This window comes from Puma concolor, chromosome E3, assembly GCF_028749965.1.
Source record: "Puma concolor isolate L17-30 chromosome E3, mPumCon1.1.hap2, whole genome shotgun sequence".
Lineage (NCBI taxonomy): Eukaryota > Metazoa > Chordata > Mammalia > Carnivora > Felidae > Puma > Puma concolor.
This window is the reverse complement of record NC_141682.1, coordinates 14,168,140-14,193,790: the sequence shown is the minus strand read 5'-3', so window position 1 is coordinate 14,193,790 and position 25,651 is coordinate 14,168,140. Positions and strand designations below refer to the sequence as shown.

The 25,651-nt window shown below is 45.1% G+C and overlaps 1 protein-coding gene and 1 non-coding gene across 8 annotated transcripts in view; one reads left to right on the top strand and one right to left on the bottom strand.

Moving 5' to 3' along the window:
- AUTS2 (activator of transcription and developmental regulator AUTS2) overlaps positions 1-25,651 on the bottom strand; it is a 1,118,163-nt gene that overhangs the window by 33,385 nt on the left and 1,059,127 nt on the right. The window lies entirely within an intron of this gene.
- On the top strand, positions 7,011-7,102 carry TRNAT-UGU (transfer RNA threonine (anticodon UGU)). Its single transcript is given in 2 exon segments — positions 7,011-7,047; positions 7,055-7,102. It is a non-coding gene; the product is annotated as a tRNA-Thr (tRNA).

The window sequence follows — 25,651 nt, the reverse complement described above, 5'->3', positions numbered from 1 at the left end:
AACTTACTACATGTAAACTATATCTCAATAAACTTGACTCAGGGGTGCCTGGGTGGCTCAGTCAGGTAAGCGTCCGACTCTTGATTTCTGGCCCAGGTCATAATCTCGTGGTTTTGTGAGTTCGAGCTCCATGCTGAGAGTGAGGCTGCTTGAGATTCTCCCTCTCTCTCTGCCCCTCCCCTGCTCACACCCCTCTTTCTCAAAAATACATAATAAATAAGAAACTTTAAAAAATGTTAAAAGAAAATAACCTTGACTCAAACACGATACACTTTTTTTTTTTTTTTTTTAAAGATAAGGGCAGATTAGGAAAACTCCTGTTTCCTTTCGATACACATCTGATACAAGTTCCTTGGGGAAACTGGGTACGCAATTGTACTTTACTAGTAGAATAGAAAGCCCACAACTTCAGTGGAGGGTAATTTGGCAACACTTGGCCAAGAAACTCATGGAATTCTTTTGACTGGAGCCCTATAGACACAACGAAACAACATCATGGTTTGAATCGCAAATTTGGAAAGAAAGAGGAACTTGGACATTGGTTACGTACAAATCTGGTACCATGTGATCATGTTACCTATTAAAAAAAAACAATTTTTTTTTTTTTAATTTATTTTTTTGGGACAGAGAGAGACAGAGCATGAACGGGGGAGGGGCAGAGAGAGAGGGAGACACAGAATCGGAAACAGGCTCCAGGCTCTGAGCCATCAGCCCAGAGCCTGACGCGGGGCTCGAACTCACGGACCGCGAGATCGTGACCTGGCTGAAGTCGGACGCTTAACCGACTGCGCCACCCAGGCGCCCCAAAACAATTTTTTTTTAAAGTAGGCTCCACACCCCAACCCAGCACAGAGCCCAACGTGGGTGGGGTTTGAACTCAAGACCCCGAGATCAACATCTGAGCCAGATCAAGAGCCGGACACCTAACCAACTGAGCCACCCAGGTGCCCCTTACCTATTAAAAATTTAAAAAGAAAACTGGTCATGCATTAAAAAAGTCTGAGCATGGAAAAAAAAAAACAACACATAGCAAACAAAACTGAGAATGTGAATAGCGGTATGACCACAAACATGGAGAGTATATTTTCTATAAGATAAGAAAATATAACGCATGAGTTTATAATAAATATGAAAGTAAGTGGATTTTATGAAAAGATCTCAACTACTAAAACTGACTCAAAAACAAATAAATCTGATCATAAAAGTAAACTGGAAAATGACTCAATGGTCAGCACCTTCCCTTCAACCCAGAAATATGTACCAGGTATATTTGGTGTTATAGACAATGTGGACTATACCTGTAAGAAACACAATATTCTTGTCATTGAAATTAAAAACTAACAGGGGTGCCTGGGTGGCTCAGTCGGTTAAGCATCCGACTTCAGCTCAGGTCATGATCTCACAGTCCACGAGCTCGAGCCCCGTTCGAGCCTCGTGTCATGGGCTGTCAGCACAGAGCCTGGAGCCTGTTTCCGATTCTGTGTCTCCCTCTCTCTCTCTGCCCTCCTCCGCTGGCACTGTCTCTCTCTCTCAAAAATAAATAAACATTAAAATTTTTTTTAAAATTGAAAACCACAGCAATACAAAAAAAAGGAAGAGGCAAAAACTATTTACAAAATAATAATAATAGTCTAGCTAGAAAACACAATCAGATGAGAAATGTATGAGAATAAGAGAACTCAGTAAAATATGCAAATAAAAAAACTCCACACACGTTAGTAGCTTTTCTACATACCAGCAATAGTGAACAGAAAGTAAAATTTAAAAATGAGCCCCTTTATAATAACAAAAATCATGTAATACTTGGGGACAAACCTAACAAGAAAATGACAGGGCCCATAAAGTCTCAGAAATGTACCTCCAAAATGCTTTGAGAACTTCTATGTTCAAACTTCTTCGAGGATACCACCCCTAGTGGAGTTCTCAAACTCTGTGGAGTGGGATTGGCTGTCACAGTGGCTGGACAGCACTGGTGGCTCTTAGGGACATTAGAAGGACAAGGCCACACATCTCAGTTAATGTTCTAAAATCCCACTGCACATTTGCACGGCTGAAGAATCTAGAACCTAACTGTTTTTGCATATGAACGCAAAATAACTTTTGTATAGTGTTAACACACTGGATTTTCCAGGAATGCAACCACTGTACGCCCCTGTGTCTGTGATGTCATGTCTTGTCACGAACAACCCACAGTTAGTTGTTCACCATTTGGGTAAATCACGACACCAATGGTATGGCTAATCCTGGCATTTGAATTATCAAGACCCACGGACCTGTATGAATCACTTTTGCAGCAGCCATATTTATATACCATCCCATGTACAGATTCAAACATCTGACCATTTCGTTGTCTTCTAATGTAAATATTTACATACTTAAAATCATGTTACGCTATTATAAATTACTTGCTACTTGTTTCTCCTTTACTTTTCATTTAGGGTTTTGTGTGCATTTTTAAATCATGTGTATAGATAAGAATTTGACTATATATTTTGTTCCAGAAAGTGAAAAATAAGAACACATTGTTTTTTAATTGTTTTTTGTCTTTCTTTTTTTTTTTTAATTTTTTTTTAACGTTTATTTATTTTTGAGACAGAGAGAGACAGAGCATGAACGGGGGAGGGTCAGAGAGAGGGAGACACAGAATCTGAAACAGGCTCCAGGCTCTGAGCTGTCAGCACAGAGCCCGACGCGTGGCTCGAACTCACGGACCGTGAGATCATGACCTGAGCCAAAGTCGGCCGCTCAACCGACTGAGCCACCCAGGCGCCCCCTTAATTGTTTTTTGAATGTTTGTTTATTTTTGTAGGAGAGAGAGACAGAGCGTGAGCAGGGGAGGGGCAGAGAGAGAGGGAGACACAGAATCGGAAGCAGGCTCCAGGCTTGGAGCTGTCAGCACAGAGCTCGACGTGGGGCTCGAACTCACAAACCGTGAGATCATGACCTGAGCCAAAGTCGGACGCTTAGCTGACTGAGCCACCCAGATGCCCCTAAATGTTTCTTATATTACACAAAAAGGGCATTGGGAGTGGTAGGGTTGAGATTTGCTGTGTTATGCCCCTGTGATGAACTACTATGTTTCCAGACGTCCAATATGTTACGGCAAAATACGGTTAAGTACTTCAAAGGGTTGTTGTAAAAATTAAGTTCTTTCCATGAGGTAGAGCACAAACTAAACGATCGGTGTTCCCAAAACTATAGTTGAAAATAGTTTCATGGAAAACATTTCTTCACAAAATTACTACCAAGTAAAACGAAGGGCACTATCACCAGTATGGACTCTCAAAAATGAAAATTACCTGTATACATGGGTATACACAGGCACAGAAAAAAGATTAGAAAGATATGCATCAAAATGTTCATCGTAATCCCATCATTCAGAAACAACCACAGCTTTTCGTTTTAAAAATTTTCTTTTTTTTTTTAACTTTCCAAAACAAGCTTTCTATAGTAAATATGGACTATTATCGTAAAAGAAAAAAAAAAAAAAAAAGGCATTACAGCTGACCCCTGAACAGGATAGGTTTGAACTGCACAGGCCCACGTACATGTAGATTTTTTTTTTTTAATATAAATACAGTACAATACCATGAATGTATTTTCCCTTCCTTATAATCTGCTTAATATTTTCTTTTCTCTGGGCTTACTTTAGTGTAAGAAGACAGTGTCTGTAATACATATACAAAATATGTGTCAAACAACAGTTTATGTTACTGGTGAGGCTTCTGGTCAACAGTAGGCTGTTAGTAAAGTGTTTGGGTAGGTAAAGGTTCCAGTGCATTTTGACTGTGTAGGAGGGGGTGCCAGGGCTCCGAACCCCAGGTGGTTCAAGGGTCAACTATGTATTTTTTTTAACATTTATTCATTTTTGTGAGAGAGACAGAGAGAGAGAGAGAGAGAGAAAGAGAGAGAGAGAGAGACAGAGAGAGAGAGACAAGAGCATGATCTGAGATCGGAGGAGGGGCAGAGAGAGAGGGGGACACAAAAACTGAAGCAGGCTCCAGCCTCTGAGCTGTCAGCACAGAGCCTGACACGGGGTTAGTGTCCCACAAACCGTGAGATCCTGACCTGAGCTGAAGTCAGACGCTTAACCGACTGAGCCACCCAGGTGCCCCTCAACTGTGTGTTTTTAAATGAGTCCCTTCACGGACAATCTAACTGCACCATCGAAGAAGTCAATTCAGAAAGTGACTTTATTGTAGTCAAACTGCTTTACCCACTAGACAGAATTTTTTTAAAAAAGCTCTTTACCCAGAGGACAGATAAATATTTGCCTTTCAGAAATGGGGGTAGGATATGGCCTTCCATCTCCTCTGCAACATTTCCAACTGGTTCTAACTGGGTGTATTTGGACAGAAAGGAACTGGGGGATATTGATGATTAAGGAGGAAGAAGAGAAGTGGGAAGAATTCCCCTAAGGCACATTTCTGTGCTTCATGTCTTCCCATGTCTTTACACTTGATTAGAGAGCCCTATTATGGTGTGCTCATGACAAGGTCATTACTGCAGCAAATATGCACAAGCCTTAAAGACAACAAGGAAACTACGTGGGGCACTGGCCATTAGGCAATGTGTCCATCCATCTTTTCAAATGTCTGACCCACAGCACCTAGATACAGGTGTGTCCTATTTTTACATTATTCTGTCTTCTAGTTAACGGCTCTATTTATTTGTCCAAATGACAGAGCCACCAAGACCTCACCACACAGACGGAGTGAAGACTGCATCCAAATAAGGTGTGGTGGGGGAAGGACCCAGACTTTAAATTAAGGCAGAGTGGAAACATTAATAAATGCTGAAAATGTTCAACATTAGAAAGCCCAGAAACATACGGAAGCGTCCTATTTCTGTGAATTCAACACTGAATTATTTAAAGTTACTAGCCATATCCATTCCTTGAATACCTTCTTGTCTGTTCTTTTACCTCAAACAAAATCTCCTTTTAGCAAAGACTGCGTATTTCGTATATACTTATTACAACAAGAGGGTTGATGGGGCGGGTGGGGGAAGGGGAGAATGGGTGACAGGCATTGAGGAGAGCACTTGTTGGAATGAGCACTGGGTGTTGTACGTGAGCGATGCGTCACGGGAATCTACCCCCCCCAACCAAGAGCACACTGTATACACGGCTTGTTAGCTAACTTGACAATGAATGGTATACATAAAATAAAATAAAATAAAATAAAATAAAATAAAATAAAATAAAATAAAATAAAATAAAGTAAAGTAAAGTAAAGTAAAATAAAATAAAATAAAATAAAGTAAAATAAAAACAAATTTTGCACTGCTGAATTAATTCAGCAATACTCTGAACTCTCCCCAAGTTTTGGATTCTGTCCCCAGAGCTCTGCATTGCAATGGTGTTCTGCAGAAAAGGTCTACCTCCTCCAACATACCCCTTTCTTTATTTTCCTCCTCTCCGTCTTTTCTTCAAATCATTAAACAGAGACCAGTTTGTTCCATTAGCAGATTCAATTACTCGAACGAATGGAAGGATGACATTCAGCCTCGCAGCTCTTCTGCTCGGTCACTGAAACTGTACAAATAAATTGAGGAAAACCCACTGTTTGTTCAAGGCAAATTAATTTTCAAACACTGCAAGAGTGGGAGATCAGGGGAATGGTGGGTGCTTGGCAGGGCTCAGAGAGATTCCATTTTGTGCTTGTCATTTTGTGTAAACATTAATTACCATCTGGGAGGCTAAGCTGTGGGCTGAAGTCTGTATCGCAAACCTCCGAGGGCCTCCAGGGCTCCTAGTAAAAGCAAAATCCTAAACAGGAAAAAATAGCCGTTGTATCTGCCAAAACACCACCAAGCCTACTGGGAAAGCTGTGTGGGGACCAGCAGGTTAGAGGCTGACATTATCAGACAAGCTACTTTGGCTATCACCTTGGTTCCAAGATTAACCTACGACACGCATTGAAGAAAAATGGACAGACTACAGGTCAGTGTACTCAAACCTATTTCAAGTTTATTCCTCGTAAGCCTCGCACCACGAAAAGCATCCACCCTTAAGCGTACGCCCGTGTTTCTTTCTGATGCCTTAAGGCCAAAAATCTGCCTTCGACCTTGAATGTGCAGACTGCAGCCCACTAGGATGGCTTCCGCCTACAGAATGATGTGGCCTTGAAGGTCAACCTGGGCTTGCACTGTATTTCTTTTGCAGTCTCTTAGCAAATCGGAGCAAAGGCGAACTGTTTCTCCTCCAAAAGGAGGAGAAAAGTAGACTGTGACCTATCGGAGGTAGAGACGGGGGCATCAGAAAGTCTTGAAAAAGCCCTAGAGTGTCAATGTCATATATATAATTGGCTTTTCTCACTTCATACAAAGAAAAGATTAGTGTCACTTCGTGTGCCCAGCCCTGTGCTCGGCCCTGAGGCTACAAAGGCGAACGAGAGACGGCCCCAGACTCCCAGGAGCTGGCGTAGAACAGGTACCGAGGGAAAAGTATGGAAGTGGCAGGAAACCTTCGGCCTTCTAGGTCAGTGTCCGTTATCTGTGAGGTTCAGAGATAAGCTTAGCTAATCAGAGCTAATGAAGATCTCTATATATCTTATCGGTTTGGAGTTATTGATGGTAGGGCACTTTTATCCCGCTGTATGGGCCCCAAGGATCAGTCTTGGGCCCAAAGCAACTGAACGGACGCCATGTGCAGGCCTGATAGGAGAGTCAAAGTATCGAAGGATAAAATCTCCAATCACGTCAGCACCCTGGAAAAACTCCAAGTACTAGTTTCAGAGAAAGCCAAAGCTTTTGCGCTTTGGCCTCAAAGACAGATCCCCATTATTCTTCCTTGGGTCCTCCAGCCGGCCTCCATATTCATCACCTGGACAAGATCACCTCCTGCTTGCTTTCCATCCCCCGTGCCTCTCTGCCTCTGCCCTCCAGCGGCTGGGTCTCAGTCGCCTGGCCTGTCCTCATCAGCCCTGTCTGGCTGATGCCCCCACATGACACTGGGCATGTTCACACACACAGGCACAGCCACCTTTAAAACCAGTGCCCACTCTGGCGCCTGGGTGGCTCAGTTGGTTGAGCATCCGACTTGTAATTCCATTTCGGGTTGTGATCTCACGGTTCGTGGGTTCGAGCCCCATCTTGGGCTCCACACTGAACAGCGCAGAGCCTGCTTGGGATTTTCTCTCTACTTGTCTCTCTGCCCCTCCCCAGGTCACGCAAACACATTCTCTCTCTCTCTCTCTCTCTCTCTCAAAAGAAATTAATAAACTTCAATTAAAAATAAAAATAAAAATAAAATAAGATTAAATGTTTTTTAAAAAAAGCAAAAAAAGAAAAAGGAAAAGAAAAACCTAACAAGATACTTCTGGGTTCTAACAAGGGAAAGTTCTAAAAGGACTTTCAACCCCATGAATACATGCATGTTGTATTCATGCAACACAGCCTGCCTGCTCTCCATAAATAGCAAATCTAAGGAACAAGGCTCTCACCCTAACAAAAGCCACAGCACACATTCCTTAGACTGGAGGACAACAAGGAGCCCATTTGCTTATTTTGGAAGTTCTCCAGGAGGTGGGACCAAAGCACTGAAAATGAATTACAACTTTAGGTGTTTGGTTTGAAAAACAGTCTTCCTGGTACCTAATCATCCTATCTTTCACACGCAGAACAATCAAGTGAGGCTGTGAGGGAGAAGCAAAGAATGTGGCAAGACAGCCCTCCCTCCAACATTTTCATTGCTAAGGAAAGCGAGGACTCCAAAGCTGTCAAGCTTACAGATCTGTTTGCAGACGTGACACCTTCCTCCTATACCGTGGCTTGCTGGTAACTTCTAACGTCTTCGCCTGAGGGTTTCCTGTCCACAGTCAGAAGGGGCAATAATTGTGAGGCTAATCTGATCCTGGTCACCTTCTGAGGCTTTGGTGTATCACATCCTTGGCATTTGGTCTTTTACTGGAATAAGCAACCTATCTTGGATCTGTACATGTCTGTGGTATTAACACGTTCATGATATGGGGCCAGGGAATGAGACATGTGGCCAGTAACATTCACGATCTAAGAGGTCAGTGTGCCCGTCAAGGTTGGCAAAGGTTGGCTTGTAGGGTTTAAACCTTATTTTCAACACTCTGAATTCTACCAAAGATGATTTTTCTCAAGGACAAAGGTAAAAAGCCACCAGTACCAAAGATGTACTGAAATTTTCTCAATCACTCTAACTTCTTGCTTTGCACACTGTGACCCGTTTTACCTGACTTCAGGCACAGATTAGACAATCACTGGGACCCTGAGTAAAGAGGCTGGGGTGGGGGGTATGAGGACGGGAAGTTAGAATTTCCCTCCCGTGAGTCGAGTCTATCCTAGGCTTTTCTCAGCTCCCTGGCCCTACATACAAAAACTCTCCGGCCCCGTTTCTTCTTAACCTTCCGCAACGCAGGGATGACGTAAGTCACAGTCAACACTGGCTTATTCTCTCACTGCTTCAGAGTCTGCAACTACAATGCACACTTCATCCTTCTAGAACGCGAGTGTCACCTGCATCATCCAACATCCCTCCATCTACTTCTTTTCCCTCAAAATCACCTTCTCCTCAGGGTCCAGGTATCAAAGAGAAGGTCTCAGGTTACCCTAGTATGCAGGAGTGAAGCGAACCTTTGTGATTCCTCATAGTGGCGAGGAAGTTTTTCTGTTCTGGAGAGAAGGGAGGCGGGGATCACAGATGCAAGGCGGGTGGACCACTCTGGCCCCTGCTGTGCCCTGAGAGCTGCAGAGGAAGAGGGGGAGGTTCATTCCCACGGGCAAGATCAGGGCCCTCAGGTCTCTACCAAGTTCACGCTGCTGTCACTCGGTGAGTAGCAGAGGAGGAGGCTCTTCCTTCAAAGCATCATCAAATATCCTAAAACCAATGTCTCTGCAATGCACTGTGGGAAAACTCCAAGAGCCACTCCCATCCTGTTCTCAGCAGGTCACTACAAGAAGTGGGTTTTGCCTTGGGAAATAGCGTGTGTTCATCTGGCAAGGAAAGTTCCGTCAGCTTTCAGACATGCCCGCCCGTACTCCTGAGGACAGATGACGAATCTCCCCAAGTCTGTTCAAACAACCTGCTGTGGCCCATGGGACCTGGGTGTTGCCAAACGCCGGCAATCTGTCTGACTAGCTTATGGGTGAGCACCACAGATGCCTCTAGAATGAATCTGTGCGAGTTGCTTGTTTGTGCCTGATACCATAGAGCCTGTGATTGTTTAAAGTAGAGAGATCAGGGAAGAGAGGACTCTTGACAGTTTCTCTAAGGCACTTTTGACTTTCTGGTCCCAAACCATCCACCCCCTCATACTATGATTCCAGGGTGTTCTACAACCTCGCTATTCCAAGTGTGGCCCCCAGACCAGCAACGCTACTAGCATCACCTAGATCTTGTCATGGAGTTCAATTTGCAGCCCCCGTCCATACGCAAGTTCAAGTTTGCAAAGCACTGTTCCACAGACTACTGGGAAAGCCTCAGCCGGCACCGTTGCCGAGGGATGCATCCACAAGGTCACCAGTCCTTCACAGTGTCTCCCCCTCCCAAAGGCCACTGTTGGAAATTACTTCTTTCATTCCTTCCCGGGTGGGTTCTCTACCAGCATGTAGGCTGCTGGAGGGGCGGGGTGGTGGGAGACGATTAGAAGCTGCCTCTGGTACCAGACAGATTAGACAATCTGTCTAGCAGTCGTGAAGGCTCTTGTGAATCCAACAACAGCGAGCTCTTATTCGTGGTGATTATTTCCCATCCTGGCTCCATGTACATTCACCACATAGAACAGGGAGTTACAGAGTCTTGCCTGTAAGCACGGCCGTGAGCCACCTTCAAGGCCCTGATGACTGTCCCATGGAAGAGGAAGCAGACCTTCTGCGAATGACGTCACGGGCAGAGCTAAGACCAAAGGATGTGTACTGCCGAGCAAACTTTCCACCTGTGATGGCCTCGGCTGCCATAGGGGAACAAGCGAATGTTCTAATTGGCTCTTCGCTGGGCATGGCAAGGGAACACTCATGTCAAGAATGGCCATGACAAAAACTCTGAGGAGTTAGTTGTGGAACGGAGACTGGACTACATGACTTCTGAGATCCCATGAGTTCCCTAACAAGCCGCTGGTAGCATGCCCCTGGGAAGAACAGAATCATTCGTGTACTTTCCTTTCTCCCGTTCCAGAACTCAGTCTTTTCAAACATTTCACCTGTAGGTTAACAAACACTATCCACTTGATTTGTACGGATTTTGACATACGCCACATCTTACGTTATGAACTAAGGATCCCTACACCAAAGAGTTTTTTCTTAAGGAGCAGAAGGAGAAAATATGCTTATTCCCCACCATGACTTTTGTGAAGCTTGAAAGAGGTTTTTAAAACTGGGGTGTGTGTTTGTGTATGTGTGGGGGTGTATGGGAGGAGGGGTGTCGCTCTGTTCCCTATATTTGAAATATTTTATCTTTTTTAGGGAACATATCTACCAATCCTTAAAGTGATTTTCTATAAACCATCCATGTAATTCATCATCCTCAATTTATCCTAGAAAGAGGAAACATGTTCAGATACAAAATTTGAAGCACCGGGTCGATAAGGCAGTCCAGGAAGGCAGTGAGGAGGACAAGGCCATTGGCCTTTTAGAAACTACCTATCCGTGGGGCTCCACAGAGGAATGGCTAGCACTCTGGACTCTGAAACTACCTGTCTGCTTGACTTGCCTCTCAAATCTGAAATGCTACAATCACTCTCCAGAAATAAACCGTCGGAAGTTGTAATAACTGTCCTCGGGAACTGGAGTCAGTGACCAAAACCGTAGTGCTGCCTCCCACTTCCAACTATAATCCCGGAAGGCAAATGTCCCAAGTGGAGGCTTGCAACTTGGGCTGTCGCAATGGCTTCCACCCTCCTGCAATTTACCTGAACTTTATCTTCAGAAATGTCTTCAAACCGGAATAGCAAAAGGCAAAATACGGCACCCGTTTTGTCTCTTTTCCAAATTCCCAAAGACCGGGTGCACCTGACCGTCCCACCATCATCCCTGGCTCGATGTGACTAAAATCAAGTCTATCCCTGCCTACTTCCACTCTGGCTCCCCCCGTACCCACCATCAAAGCTCAGAGTCATAGCACTTATCTATTTGCAGTCCCCCTTAACATTAATCAATGGCTCAGGTGTGAATTATTGCTTCTGATGCCATTTAACACAAATGAACCAACGGTTACAGAATCTGCTGCTCCCCAGCAGCCTGAGTGAGCCTTTGAGATATAAACCAGACCATGCGGTCATGTCAATCCGGTTTGAAACTCTCCAATGGCTTCTCCCCATACGTAGAATAAAGCCCCAGCTCCTCTGCATGGCCCTCTGTTGTACTCTTGCTCTGTTCCGGATAACCACCCAGGATTTCCGTCTCCCGCTCTGTCCCATCTACACACATACAGGTGCTTCTGAATTCTGCCTTTCGAAGCCCGGTTTTAGACAAACGACCTTGCTAAACCTTCTCCAGGCACCAGAGCCCCTGGCCCCCCCCAACCCTCTGAAGAACTTCTAGAGACTAAACGCCCAGGGAACTTACTAGGCATTTACTAGATACTCTACTGGTGTTTTAGTACATGTGACTAGTTTCAGAGAGGAGGAGGGACCGCTTAAAATCTGTGCCTTCATTTCAATCCCAAACACAATGCCTTCCATATATAGTGAGTACTTGGCAAATATTTGATTTCTGTAGCCACATAATAATCAATTTACAAAATCTAAGTAAGTTTCTTTATATCTGCAATTCAAAAAGAAAAAAAACGCTATAATGAGAAAAATACTCAATAAACAATTACACATTAAGCCAGAAAAATCATGTCTCTTTGGAGTCATTTCCATAATTGAACATTATACTGCAATAAAATAATAGTATATAACACAAGCAAATGTAAAATAATTGGAAGCTATTATGAAGTTTAAGCATCCATTTTTGATATATAATAAAACTAATGTTCTATTTTGAATCATAAAAGATTCTAATAGTTTTGGGTTTTTTTTTTTTTTCCCTATAACAAAACAAAAGCAGGGCAATCCAAAGCACATCATGTTAAAGGAGGAATATCTTAATAATTGAAGGTAGGTAAAGCCTCTTTAGGAATATGCTTGGGGAGTCTGGGTGGCTCAGTCAGTTAAGTGTCTCTCTCTCTCTTTTTTTTAAGGTTTATTTTTTATCTTTGAGGGCAAGAGAGCACAAGCAGGGGAGAGGGCAGAGTGAGGGAGACACAGAATCCGAAGCAGGCTCCAGACTCTGAGCTCTCAGCACAGAGCCCGATGCAGGGCTTGAACTCCCGAACTGTGATATTGGGACCTGAGCCCAAGTTGGACGCTTGACTGACTGAGCCATCCACTCTTGATCTCCTTTCAGGGTCTTGACCTCAGGGTTGTGAGTTCAAGCCTGCACTGGAGAATACTTAAAAAAAAAAAAAAAAAAAAAAAAAAAAGGAATATGCTTGTGGTCTGCATGCTGTCTACAGACTTTATGAGTACAAATACACAATTTTATGTGTATTGAGAAAATGTGAAAATGTACCTGGCTTCACTTGGGGACTTGTCATAGGGAGGTGTCAGAGGATTTTTATTTTTCACCTTTTATCGTATTTACACTTGCAATAGAACACGGTTTAAATCCACAAAGGTGATACAGAGTCAAGTAACTGTGCAATGGGCTTAATGTACTCAATATGAGAAAACCAAAGCAAAAAACCTTTTCAAAATTAGCTAAACAGAACTGCTAAGAACTACATAGACAAATCACCCAGCAATGAAACATCAAGCACCAATAAATGCTGGTAAGAATGCTGCAATTATGGGGTCCAAAGTACATGGGGTTGAAGGGGGACAGGGTTTTGTCCTGGAAATCCCTATGATGGCAAACACACACACGCGCACACACACACACACACACACACACCCCAAAACTGAAACAAGGGGGATAAGATGAAGGTTTATAGAATAAAGTCTTGTACAACCAGGCAAGGGGTAAGAGTTAATTTCTTCAGCTGCAAAAAACCCCCTGCGGATTGAAAATATAATTGTTGAATCACCCTTTTCTTGAGGACACGCATCGCTGCAGCGGGACACGAAGGAAGAGGAAAAGACAGCAAGACACGTTTTGCCAAATCAACTCAAGAACACTTAGAAGGGTAACCTGAAAGAAATTCTTCGCGTCCCCAGCTCGTTCACCCGACCTCAAGTACCGTTGAAATCTGAGATCTCGATTCTGTCGGAGGTAAAAGGTCCTCCCGAAGGAGAAAATCACCACTCGGAAGATTGCTGCCCGGTGATGATTCCCGCGGGCACCCCAGGCACTTGAACTGAACAAAGACACGAGGACATCTCAGAGCCTAAATGACAGCGTCTCCCGGTTCGTGGGGCTGTTCGCACTCTGCAACAGTCTTCCCCCAGCTCGTCCGCTGCTGCACCCAAGCACCCAGCTCGGTCCGACAAGGGCACGCCCCCAGCAGCACGTGGAACTTCACCGTTACTCCCTGTGCTCACAGAGGCCACGTTGGCCGACGGAATTGAAATGTGCCCGTTTGAAGATTTCCTCCTTGTTCAGGTGCCAAGGAAGGCTTTCAATCAATCTGAAAGCAGAACTGAAGGCCATTCTTAAGTCCTGACCTTAAAGACGGGAGGACTGACTTAGAAAGAGCAAGATAAAACAGAGGGCACTGGGCGAATGTCCCCAGACTGGAAATGTGCTGGCCCACAACCTAGTCCGCTCTGCCAGAGACAAATGGCTGGAAGTCATTCACCCCTGGAGTCTATTTTTAACCGCCGACACTGGTCAGTGTTTCTTTAGACCTTGATTTACTCAGATCTATAAACTGCTTTATTTTAACCACCACGCTTTGTGCACCTGATTCCAGGTGAAACTGGGCGTTTTCAAAGCATTGGGTCTAGAATTCAAACATCCCCTGAGAATGCCTCCCTCCCAGGTTTAAAACAAAACTTACCTCCAAAAAGTGAGAATTTAAAACTGCTTTGCAAACAGTCGGGGCTCAAAATACACTGGTTTATTTCCTCTCCTATAGGAAAGGCGGGAGGGGGGAATGATCATTCACCCCACACTTTTAACCATCCCTTCCTGCTGTCTTCAAGTGCCACCCCGTATCTTTGGTTCAATTTCTTGTACACTAGAAATGACCAAGTCAGGCAAAGTGGCCAAGGCCAACGGGCCTGCAGGGCCCTTGCTAAGACTATGATTTTCACACAAAGGTGCACTTGGGATACAATTTTCCAGCCAGTCAGTCAGTGTTGGGGACTGGGGGGGAACAGATATAAACAAAATAAAACCCATCAACTGGAAAAAGAAAGCGTGTCCTGCCTAGAGGCAATGAAATCTTAATCCTCTGTAATGCACCACAAATTCCACAAACACAACCAGGGATGTGTTTCCTTCAAAACCCCAGATCAATTCACGGCAAATGCTTAAATCTTTTTGAGTACAAAGAAACACAGTTTTCCGTCTGCCCTAACAAAGACATGTAATTATAGAGCGTGCGGTCTGAAGAAGACACATCTTGGTGAGCTTGTGCAGTGCCAGATTTTATAGGTAAACACTAATGAAACAATGGGAAGTGTGTTTATGAATAGTAACTGTGGACTGGATCACCTCCATGAATAAATGGAGAGGCTGAAATAATGTAAGTTCAGTTTAGACTTCTCCCCTACATGAATGGAACTTACATCTGCCTTATGACACGCTTTGGCGAGGAGAGGCAGTAAATATATTACGGTTCAGAAATCAACTGGATTCACGTTCTGGCTTTGCCGCTCATTGGCCCAGAACTTTGAGGAAATCACTTCACCTCTTAGAGCCTTGGTTCCTCATCTGAACTGAATAGAAGCCTGGGCCTCCTGATTTCTGGGGTTCTTTCGAATTCCAAGAGTCTGTGATCATATTGGCACATTAGCCTATTTTTAATTAAGGCCATCAACAAGTCACAACCATGTAAGTGATAGGAGGTGAAATTTTATTTTTAATTTTTTTTTTTTCAACGTTTATTTATTTTTGGGACAGAGAGAGACAGAGCATGAACGGGGGAGGGGCAGAGAGAGAGAGGGAGGCACAGAATCGGAAACAGGCTCCAGGCTCTGAGCCATCAGCCCAGAGCCTGACGCGTGGCTCGAACTCACAGACCGCGAGATCGTGACCTGGCTGAAGTCGGACGCTTAACCGACTGCGCCACCCAGGCGCCCCTGAAATTTTATTTTTAAACCAGAAATGGGATGGGTAAAGTACAAGTCTTTCCTCCGTGCTGTTCCTTTTTTGTTTTGCTTTGTCTTGTTTTGAGTGAAAGCAGGGAAAGGACAGAGAGAGAGGGGGGGAATCTGTCTCCCCTCAGGGCGGAGCCTGATGCGGGGCTCGATCCCACAACTGTGAAATCATGACCTGAGCCGAAATCAAGAGTCGGATGCTTAACCAACGGAGCCACCCAGGCGCCCGGAAGTAAGAGCTATTCAAACTCTAGCTTTCAAATTGTAGAGAAAGGTGCTAAATGTAACAAGAAACCAGACTCATAAAGGGCTGCACACCACTTGTTTTGAAAACATGAATTTGTTCCACCGTGAATGTTGGGTTTGCTTACGGGCAGATCCTCCCTGCAAGAAACACTAGGTGAGGGGCACCTGCGTGGCTCAGTTGGTTGAGCATCTGACTCTCGATACTGGCTCAGGTTGTGATCTCGTGGTCGTGGGATCAAGCCCTGCATCAAACTCCAAGGCAAATGTAGAACCTGCTTGGGATTCTCTCCCTCTCTCTCTCTTCCACTCTTGCTCGTGCTCTCTCTCTCTCTCTCTCTCTCTCAAAAAACAAACAAACCAAGAAACACTAGGTGAATGCGAAAAACAGCACCAGGCTGAACCAACCCCACAGTGAACCACCATTCACCACACTGAATGCTCACGTTTCAAACTCCTGCCTGATACCCTGGGGCTCCATGTACATTTGGAGCTCACCTGTCCACGTCTGGTGTCCCAATTTTCCACCTCTTCACAATAACGCGTAAGCTGCAACCCAACATCCGCCTCCACAAGCCACCTTCAGGCCTTTTTCAAGGCAAATGCCATATTCATTGTAGCATTTATGTGTTTGTTTCTTATCACTTAATGCATGTAAAACTATGTTACCATTTTTATAAGGTTACTATCTTTTAAAATTTTTATTTCTTTATTATATTTTTTAATGTTTATTTCTTTATTTTGAGAGAGAGAGAGAGAGAGAGGGCAGGCGTAGGGAGGGGCAGAGAGAGAGAGAGGGAGAGAGAGAATCCCAAGCAGGCTCCCAACTGTCAGCGCAGAGCCTGATGTGGGGCTCAAACTCATGAACTGTGAGATCATGACCTGAGCTGAAACCTAGAGTCGGACGCTCAACCAACTGAGCCACCCAGGTGCACCCCTATAAGGTTCTTACTTCAAAAAAAAAAAAAAAAAAATTGTCACTGATGAAATTTTTGTATTCCTAACTCATTTTATCCCTAAGCCCTACAGTTTCAATTATTCCATTGTGCACAGCACAGTGATTTTTTTAAGGAACATATAAGCAACGTTGCAGCAGAACTGACTATGCAAATAAGTAAATGCATGACAGAGAGAACCTCCTCGTACAAAGAATGTCAAAGAATGGATCAATAGTCAGTCCAGGGCAGAGTCTAGGGCAAAGTTTCTACTGCGCTGCGAAAGGCATCCAGGTACTGTCCTCTTCGACTTACTTAGCAATGAACTTATTTATTACTAGGCAGAAATTGAGAGAATGAATATTTTTGAATCATTCACTCAACGCAAATATAGTAAGCCTACTTACTCTAAGCTGAGTGTTGGAGGGAGAGGAGAAAGATGATGATAAGATAGGATTACTCTCCTGGAGGAACTCATATCTGAATGAAAGAAAGACATAAATAGCTATCATGTAATGTAGCAAAAGCTCTAATAAATGTAGCACAAAGTCCTCTGCAATCTCAAAGGAAGGAAGGACTAACTCTCAACGAGAGAAATATGAATCCTCAAAGCTTAACAAGCTGAAATAAGTGATGGGTTAAAAGAAAAAACAGAACTAAGCAAACACACCCCAAAGGAACTACAATAGCACCAATTGTTAAGTGTGTACTTAGAATCTTTAGGTCTTTTAAAAATCTGCCCCTACTAAGCCTTGCCTCTCCTTTCCTTTACTTGAAAACAGCTGGTACTTGCATTCACTTTGCGGTAAGCTCCAATCAGCCCAAAGCCATTCTAATGCGAGTTTTGGCTGCCTTAATAAAAACGTATCACCGAGCAAACGGGGGTGATAGGTACTGGTTACACCACATCGGGAGCATCAAGTTCTGCAGACCTTACTCTAAGGGGGCCGTAGGTAAGCTGGAACGAATTCAGAGGATGACGGACAGAATCAAAGCCTTGTCTTCCTTGGTCCTGGCTGCAGGAAGGGGGAAAGGGAGGAGGGCAGGAAACACAGAGGCTGTCTTTGGAAGAGAAAGTAGACTTCTCTTACATGGCTCCAAGGGGAAATCGCTCCATGGGAAACAGACGTCAGCCCAAGAAAGACGAGACTTTTGTAGCAGGCTGCCTAAAGACAGAACGGAGCTCCTGGAAAGGTGTCTCGGGGGTGTTCAAGCACAGGCTTTGTGACCAGCTGGCGTGGAAGCTACAGACAGAAGATTTACAAACGCCTGATCTTTCTCAGATCTTTCCCCAGTCAAAAGTTTCCATGATTCCAGTTATTAAAAATTGGCTTTCTGATTCTAAGGCAAGCTACAATTCTTCTCCACCTCCTAACTTTAGAGCCAGACACGAAAATCATGCCGTCTGGTGCTCCTTTAGAGACAAAGAGTCTATGCTACAGGCAGAACAAAAAGTGTAAGAGAGAGGACACGAGGAGTACCCACAGGTACTCAGTCCATCATCTTTCACCTATACAATGCATCCACCGACCAAACACTTTCCGTCAAAACCACGATGAGCTATCCCCCCACACCTAGTCCACACATAGTCGGAATGGCTATGCTCAAAAAGACAAGAAACAAGTGTTGGCGAGGATGTGGAGAGAAGGGACCCCTCGTGCACTGTTGGCGGGAACATGACTTGGAAGGTCTTCCAACAATTAAAAACAGAACCACCATATGATCTGGCAATTCCCCTGCTGGATTATGTATTTGAAGAAAATAAAAGCACTAATTTGGAAAGATTCTTGCACCCTCATGTTCACTGCACATTAACAGCGAGGACACGGAAGCAGCCCAAGTGTCCGTCGACTGGTGAAAGGATAAAAAAGACGTGGCATACGAATCCCGTGGAATATCACTCAGCCATAAAGAAGAATGAAATCTTGCCACCTGCTGCAACGTGGACAGACCTTGAACGTATTACACGACGTGAAATAACTCAGAGAAAGATAAATCCTGCAAGATTTCCCTTACGTGTGATACCTACGAAACAAAACAAAACTCACAGAGACCAGATTGGTGTCCCCATACAAGGAGAGGCAGGTTGAGAGGTGACATGGGTGAAGGGCATGAAGAGATACAAACTTCCAGTTACAAAAGAAATGAGTTACGGAAATGTTAATACACAACATGGGTATTTTTTTTTTATTAAAAATTTTTTTTTCAACGTTTTTATTTATTTTTGGGACAGAGAGAGACAGAGCATGAACGGGGGAGGGTCAGAGAGAGAGGGAGACACAGAATCGGAAACAGGCTCCAGGCTCCGAGCCATCAGCCCAGAGCCTGACGCGGGGCTCGAACTCACGGACCGCGAGATCGTGACCTGGCTGAAGTCGGACGCTTAACCGACTGCGCCACCCAGGCGCCCCACACAGCATGGGTATTAATATCGTAGTAGCTTTGTACGGGGACAGATGGCACTTAACCGTGGTGATCAGTTTGCAACGCGCCCAAGTGTCAAAACCCACAAAATACGTACGTACTTCAATAAAAAACAAAATCAAAGACTTTCCGTTTCCTCTTCTCTGGATCCTTTAACACACACCTCCGTGAGGGCGACAAGGGCACACGTAAGGAGACAGGGTTGCCTTCACATCTCTGCACGGCTAAGCTGCGCTCTGACAGTGCCTGTGGGCTCTCTTGTGAGCCCAGGCGATTCTCAGAGGACAATTCATTCCAACTCAAGGTGAGTGGCTGGTGACAGATTTCTTTCTGGATCAAGATTTCTGGTGTGGGTACCCAAGCCCTTTCCTCGGTTAGATGTTTCCACGGCCGGCACGTGGGGAAGACAGAAAAAGATCCGCATGGAACCCCGCTCATTCTGGTGGTACCAGAGTGCACCTGATCCCTCCAGGTAACACGTGGATCGAAATTTCTCTACAACCGGATAGGCAAGGCAGGGCCGGAAAGGCCTCAAAAGCCTTGTCAGGATGAAAGAACAACAGCAAATCAAAACTTTCCCTGGTGACGTGGCCTCCAGAAGGCAGGGGTGGGGAGGGCGACTCTGTCCATACTCGGTGCGCCACGAAGACGTGGACGACACGGAACAAGAATATTCCAGTGTGTTAAGGGCTGACGTGACTAGAAGAGCCACACAGGTGAAGATCTAGCACTGTTCCTCTCCGGTTGTGAGAGACGGGATAAAATAACCTGCAAACCGTGTGAGGATCCTTTTCCTCCCTCCACTGTGAGCCCCCACTATCCCCCGGGGACTGAGCCTGGGAACCTGGCACCTTGCATCACAGATCCCACTGGCCACTGTCACCCCCTGCTGTTCGTCCTGGGTAGAGGCAGAGGGCTTTCCACCGCTTCTCTTCACACCTGCCTCCTACCTCGTACCTCACAGCTACGCGGCTTTACGCGCACGTGGATGCCAACAAAGTGAAGAACAAACCCAACACTTCAGTACGGGGCAGGAAGGAAAAAAATGTCAATCTAAATGCTCCCGTGGAGCCTTTTCATCTGTCCACGCAGCAACGCCCGTTTCTCTGACCAAGAAGACAAGACCGCCTTAAGAGTTACAAGTTCTAGCACCAAGAAAAAGAAAAGCTTAAGGTACAGAGTCGTGGAAGCACAATGTTACCCCCCGAAACTAATGGGACACTGTCTGTCAACTATACTTCAATTAACAAAAAAAAAAAAAAAAAAAGAGGGGGCACGTGGGTGGCTCAGCTGGTTAAGCGTCCGACTGTTGATGTCGGCTCAGGCCACATGAGCTCACGGTCGTGAGATCGAACCCTGCGCTGTGCTCCGCGCTGGGCGTGGCGCCTGCTTAAGATTCTCTCTCTGCCTCTCCCCTGCTCTTGCTCCCTCTCTTTTTCTCTGAGACAATCAAACAAACAAAAAGCGGTGAGAATGGCCACGGGCTTCCCTTACACGCCATCTCCCCCTGGGGAGAACCGCCACTCACAAGCACACTGTGCATTTACAACGTGGTGTCTGGGACTTCCCTCTAGGACACGGAGACCTGCAAGGACCTCACTTCCTGGTTCTTAGGCAAGTCTGCAGAAAGGCCCATAAATCTGCAAAGCCTTCTAACTGCACACCTGGGAGTCTGAGGATAACTCGGCCACACCTCTTAATCTGTTTTCAGTTTATGGACTTAACCTGACCAAAAGTTAGTTCACGGGTATCCTCAGCAGAAACCTTCCGTTGGGGGTCTTTGTTAATTCCCACTTGCCTAAATTTTAACACCTAATTAATCTATCTATTGAAATGCTCTTTATTGCTAATTGGTTGCATATAATAATCTGTCTACATTATAGTATTTTACTGCCAATCACAACATCAATAAAATGGGCAATGACTTTTTTCTCTCTTCAAGGTTATCTATAGAGCCCCGGGGCTCTGAAACATGAGGGAGACCTTCTCGTCACTCCTCTGGATTTTTGGGTCATGTGAACGTCCTGTGCACCCCTGGATAATCAAGGCAGCACATACTAGTAGAACAGTAAAGCAAAATGCATGCTGGTCCACTCTGGCGACTATCCCTTCCTCCAGAAATCACACATCAATGAGATAGAAGTGGGTATCAAAGGTCAGGATGTTTCTACCCCACACTAAAAATAACAGAGCAAACAGGGCTTCAAAAATAAATTCCTTTAGACTCAAACCCAGAAACATGATCTTCTGATTCCATTTTGATTCCAGGGACGAGGCAGAATTTACACTACAGATGTTTCTAGAAGACGCAACATTGCAAAATCTAATTTCCCAGGCCCTTTCTGCATCAACTGCTTAGGCGATATAACTAAGGGGCAGGCTGAGAAAGTCTGCTCTATGACTAAGCACGCGGAAAACGCAAGTATAACACTCTCGTGGAAACATTAGCTTGCACGTATTATCCAAATTTGTTTAACTCCTTGCCTTTTCTATTTATCACTGCTTCCTCGGGTCTCCACCAGGCATTAAAGAAGCAAGAGGAGGATAACTTTTCTCCTTGTGAGCAGTTATGGTTAATGTTTTAGTCCGTTTAGGGAGTAACACTAGCTTGGCTAACAGAGAGATGGGGTCAACAATAGTACCCCTTCTCTCTGTTAATGTGGTAGAATGACAGAGGGGGCTGGTGAAGGCCCATGATTTACAAGGAGGCGGAAGGGGTGAGGAGGTCGAGCATGGGGAACGGAAGGGCATATTTATGACTCTCTTGCACAATCAATCTACCCTATGTCTAGATCTTTCTAACAGTCAGAGATGCACTTTGTGGAAACAATCTCTTCCCAAGTGTATGAACTAGGAAATACAGCTCTGATGAGCCAGCTTTGGGAATGTAGAGCACAACGCAGACATTTCTCATTTCCAGTACAGGTCAGCGTTTCCCACCCAGTGCCCTCTTCACCATGACAAAGTCTTTCAACTCATGATCCCATCAATCAGACTCAATCCCTCTGTAAATCGTTCCTATTTGGATGGATTAATGACGATGTATAGAAGGCACTGACCTGACATTTTTTAAAAATGGGAAGGAATTTACCTTAAAACATACAGATTATAAATACATTTTTCTTCCAACAACTATTCGAACCACACCACTCACTTTGGAAAACTAAAGGCCTCTTCCCAAACCTTTAGGACAATAGGCAATATTGCCTGTTAACAGCACCGGAATATTCAGATTATTAGGACCATGATAGTCAAAATATTCTAGCTACGTAGACGTTACATAATCCACACGTACGTATAAAGAAACACGGTAGAAGTGGTCACTTCCTCCTTCTTTGCAGATTTTCAAATCCAAACTCCACTCGCCCAAGTAAAAATTTGGACGGTAACTGATCTAAACTTTCAAATTCACTCAGATAAACTTAATGCTTGGCCTAACTCCACAATCTGCCTTTTCTTAGGCCTCATGCCTCACAGAGATTTGTAACTGTCTTCATCTTAGTTTGCTAAGTGAATGGAACTGTCCTTTCAACAGGCATCCTGAGAACATGTTACTTCCCACTCCCAAGGGCTTGATTTTTCAAATGGAGGATTTCAGGAGAACACAAAAGCCCCGCAGCAAAGCCAACCCTGGGCTTCAGTTCCAGGGAGAATAACTTAGAGTACAGATGCCCTCCCTGACACACGGAATGCAGACAGGTCCACGCATGTGGCATTGGCCTGACTGGTAAGTAAATTCTCCATTGGAGCCCGAATGTCAAAGGCCAAAGCACTACATCCTTCATAGCAAACCCATAAAACCAACAAGACCACCCCAGAAGGTCAGTGCTAGGATCCCAACCTTGGCCTAGAAGCCAGGTCTCTCACTGCCCTTCGCCACTCTTCCTGCCCCTCTCCTCAATGACTGTAGCGGCTTCTAAACAATGGAATAGAGGTGTTCTGCTGCCATGTCCCTTATCCTTTCACAAGTCAATTTCCTTTTGTTTGTTTCTGGATTTCAGGAAGATCCAAGTAAGGCACCCCCTCCAAACCCCCACCCCCAGAAATTCCCCCCAAACCCAGAACCCAGTGATGCGTCGCCCAGGCTTCTACTTGTAGCGGTAATCTGTTTCAGCCCTACTTTGGCAAGGCTTTCTTCGTAGACCAGGGCCACTTACCCTAAGCACTACCTGTGTTTTTCCACCTGAGGGACAGATTGAGGACTTAGTTTCCTTCTCCAGATCTATATATTCTCTCGACCTTGCGCTGAAAGCTTGTAATTACCTCCCTTACCACCTTAAAACACCAAACACTTCTTCCTAAACCTTCAACAGTGCGACACTGAACTGAAGTTTAGATAATTATGAAGCATTAAAGCAGCTCTTCTTACGCCTCGTAACAAGCTCTTTCATGAGTCACTGCCTCCATTTTAAAAAGAGGCAGAGATAATGATGAACAGAGTTGAAGAATCTTGGAAAGGCAATCAAATGACTTAGGGAGATATTATACAGCAGCTCAAACATTAACTTGGGGACTTTCACAGTTAATATACGGCTTTATTTTCTATTCTTGGAAACGGACCAATCCACGGTGTGGTCAAATGTGGAAATATTACTTCCAATGAGCAGAAAAGATAGAAAGTGACTATACTAGCATACTGGTCATACCCTGCCAAGCTCACCCCCCTGACACAGGGTGTCCCCCCGTACACAGGCCAAAACAGACATAACCTTCAGCAAACCTCCTTCCGGGACAGCTTTCTTACACATCAAAAAGGAGCGAGGGGGAGAATGTTTCTATCTCCATAGAGACACTTCCCAGGTTGTCATGAGATCTGAATGGGCAAACATCACGGAAAACCAGCATGCACTGTGGGCTTTCGAGCCACAGGAGCACGAGCCTCAAGACCTTTGTTATCAGCTCAGCCCTGCGTTCTGGAAGTTCGGAAGGATTCTGAGAAACAAAAAAAGGTAACTCAGCCAAAAAAGAAAAGACTGTAAAGCCGCTTCCATCCAAGATATAAAAGATGCTTAACAACTATTTTACAAAGCGCATCAGGGGCGCCTGGGTGGCTCAGTCAGTTAAGCATCCGACTTCAGCTCAGGTCATGATCTCTCGGTTTGTGAGTTCCAGCCCGCGTCGGGCTCTATGCTGACAGCTCAGAGCCTGGAGCCGGCTTTGGATTCTGTATCCCCTTCTCTCTCTGCCCCTTCCCTGCTTGCTCTCTGTCTCTGTCTCTCAAAAATAAATAAAACATTAAAAAAATTTTTTTTAAAAGCAAAAACAAAAACAAGGCACATCAACAACAGCCTGCATATCTGTGATAAAGTGATTGCAGGAAATGTTAACAACTGCAGAGTTCAGGTGGATGGGGGTGCGTGTTGGTGAGGCTGCGAGTGGAGAAGGACACAGGTGTCCACCGTACAATGCTCTGGATTGTTCTGTATGTTTGAAAACTTCCACACAAAATTATTGGGAGAAAATCATCCAGACAGTTGGCATCTTCAATATCGTGTGGGACTTGTGTGCAACAGATTTGCTAAGCTCCACAGAATGTTCTATTTATGCAACAGAAACATTCCCCGACTTGGAATGGTGGGAAATATGATCAGTAAACACCCGTCGCTCTAAGCCTTCCAGAGTCCTAGGCAACATCCCATCTAAGATGCCCTTAAGCTGCAATTACTTCTGCAGACGGCGATTTCCCTCCGTCCCCTCCTTTGCAGAATTAAATGTTCAGGAGGCTAACCTTTTTCTGTACTTCTCTGCTGTCTCAGATCATTAAAAATCTAGGGTGTAAATGTTTATTATTCTTGCATGGTGCATAAACCAATTTCTACCCAACCCGCAATACTGAGTTCTAATTAACAAAGTGATTAGGCTGTGTGGCCCCGTGGGAACGGCAGAAGATGGGAAGTTGGAGAAGCCAGGGGTGAGGCCGGCCTCCGCGGGCGAGTGGCCGCCTCTGACCACGCGGCCTCCTCGGGGACAAAATGGAGGTCACACGTGCTACATCGCCTCCAAGTGTTTGTTCTGAGCGTAGGTAACTATAAATACGTGTATTGACAACACAAAGAAACGAGAAAGCACTTTGAACACTGTGACGCGTAATCCGCTGGAGTCCGGTTCCTAATTTACTTTGAACGGCTTTTGCACCTGTTTTGGAAAACAGTGCTTGCTTTTTCCATATCACGCGCAAACAGTTGCTAGAATTCAGAGTTTGGGACCTGGTGGTGTAACGATTGACGAGGGGGAGCCAAAGGGAAGGCTCGGGGCCTGCCTGAGCCTCCTCACCAGGCAAAACACCAAGTGGGTTAAAGGAGAAGCAGGCGGGACGGGGGTGGGTCAAAGGTCACCGGACAAAGAATTGAAGCTGAACCCTCCCCTGCCCCCAATGTTTCTGTCAGGAGAGCAGACCTTTCAGGAGCAGACAGACGCTCAGCGTGCGAGGCTGGGGTCTGGACACGGAACACTACTGGAAGAGATGGGCCCGGCTACATGTCAGTGTCTGGAGGTCATCCCAGGAGCCTCTGTTGCTCTCTCAAAGGGCATCCCAGCCTCCGACACCCGGCCTTTCTCTGGGCAAGCGCTCAGGAAATGGAAGCCGCGCTACCCATGAGGAGTCCTAAGGTTACAGGTGGGGCGGACAAGGTCAGCCACAAATTCTGACACACAAAGCCAAGGGGCCAAAGCCCTGGTAGAGACATATGTTTAGGGAACACGCTTATGGGCCTTCATCTTCATACTCAAATGCAACGGCTGATCCTACACCAGCCCGTCTCCTGGAGGGGGAAAATGCCATCAAGGTCATTGTGTCAGGGGGTGGATGGTGATGAGGGGATCAGACAAAAGCATCAC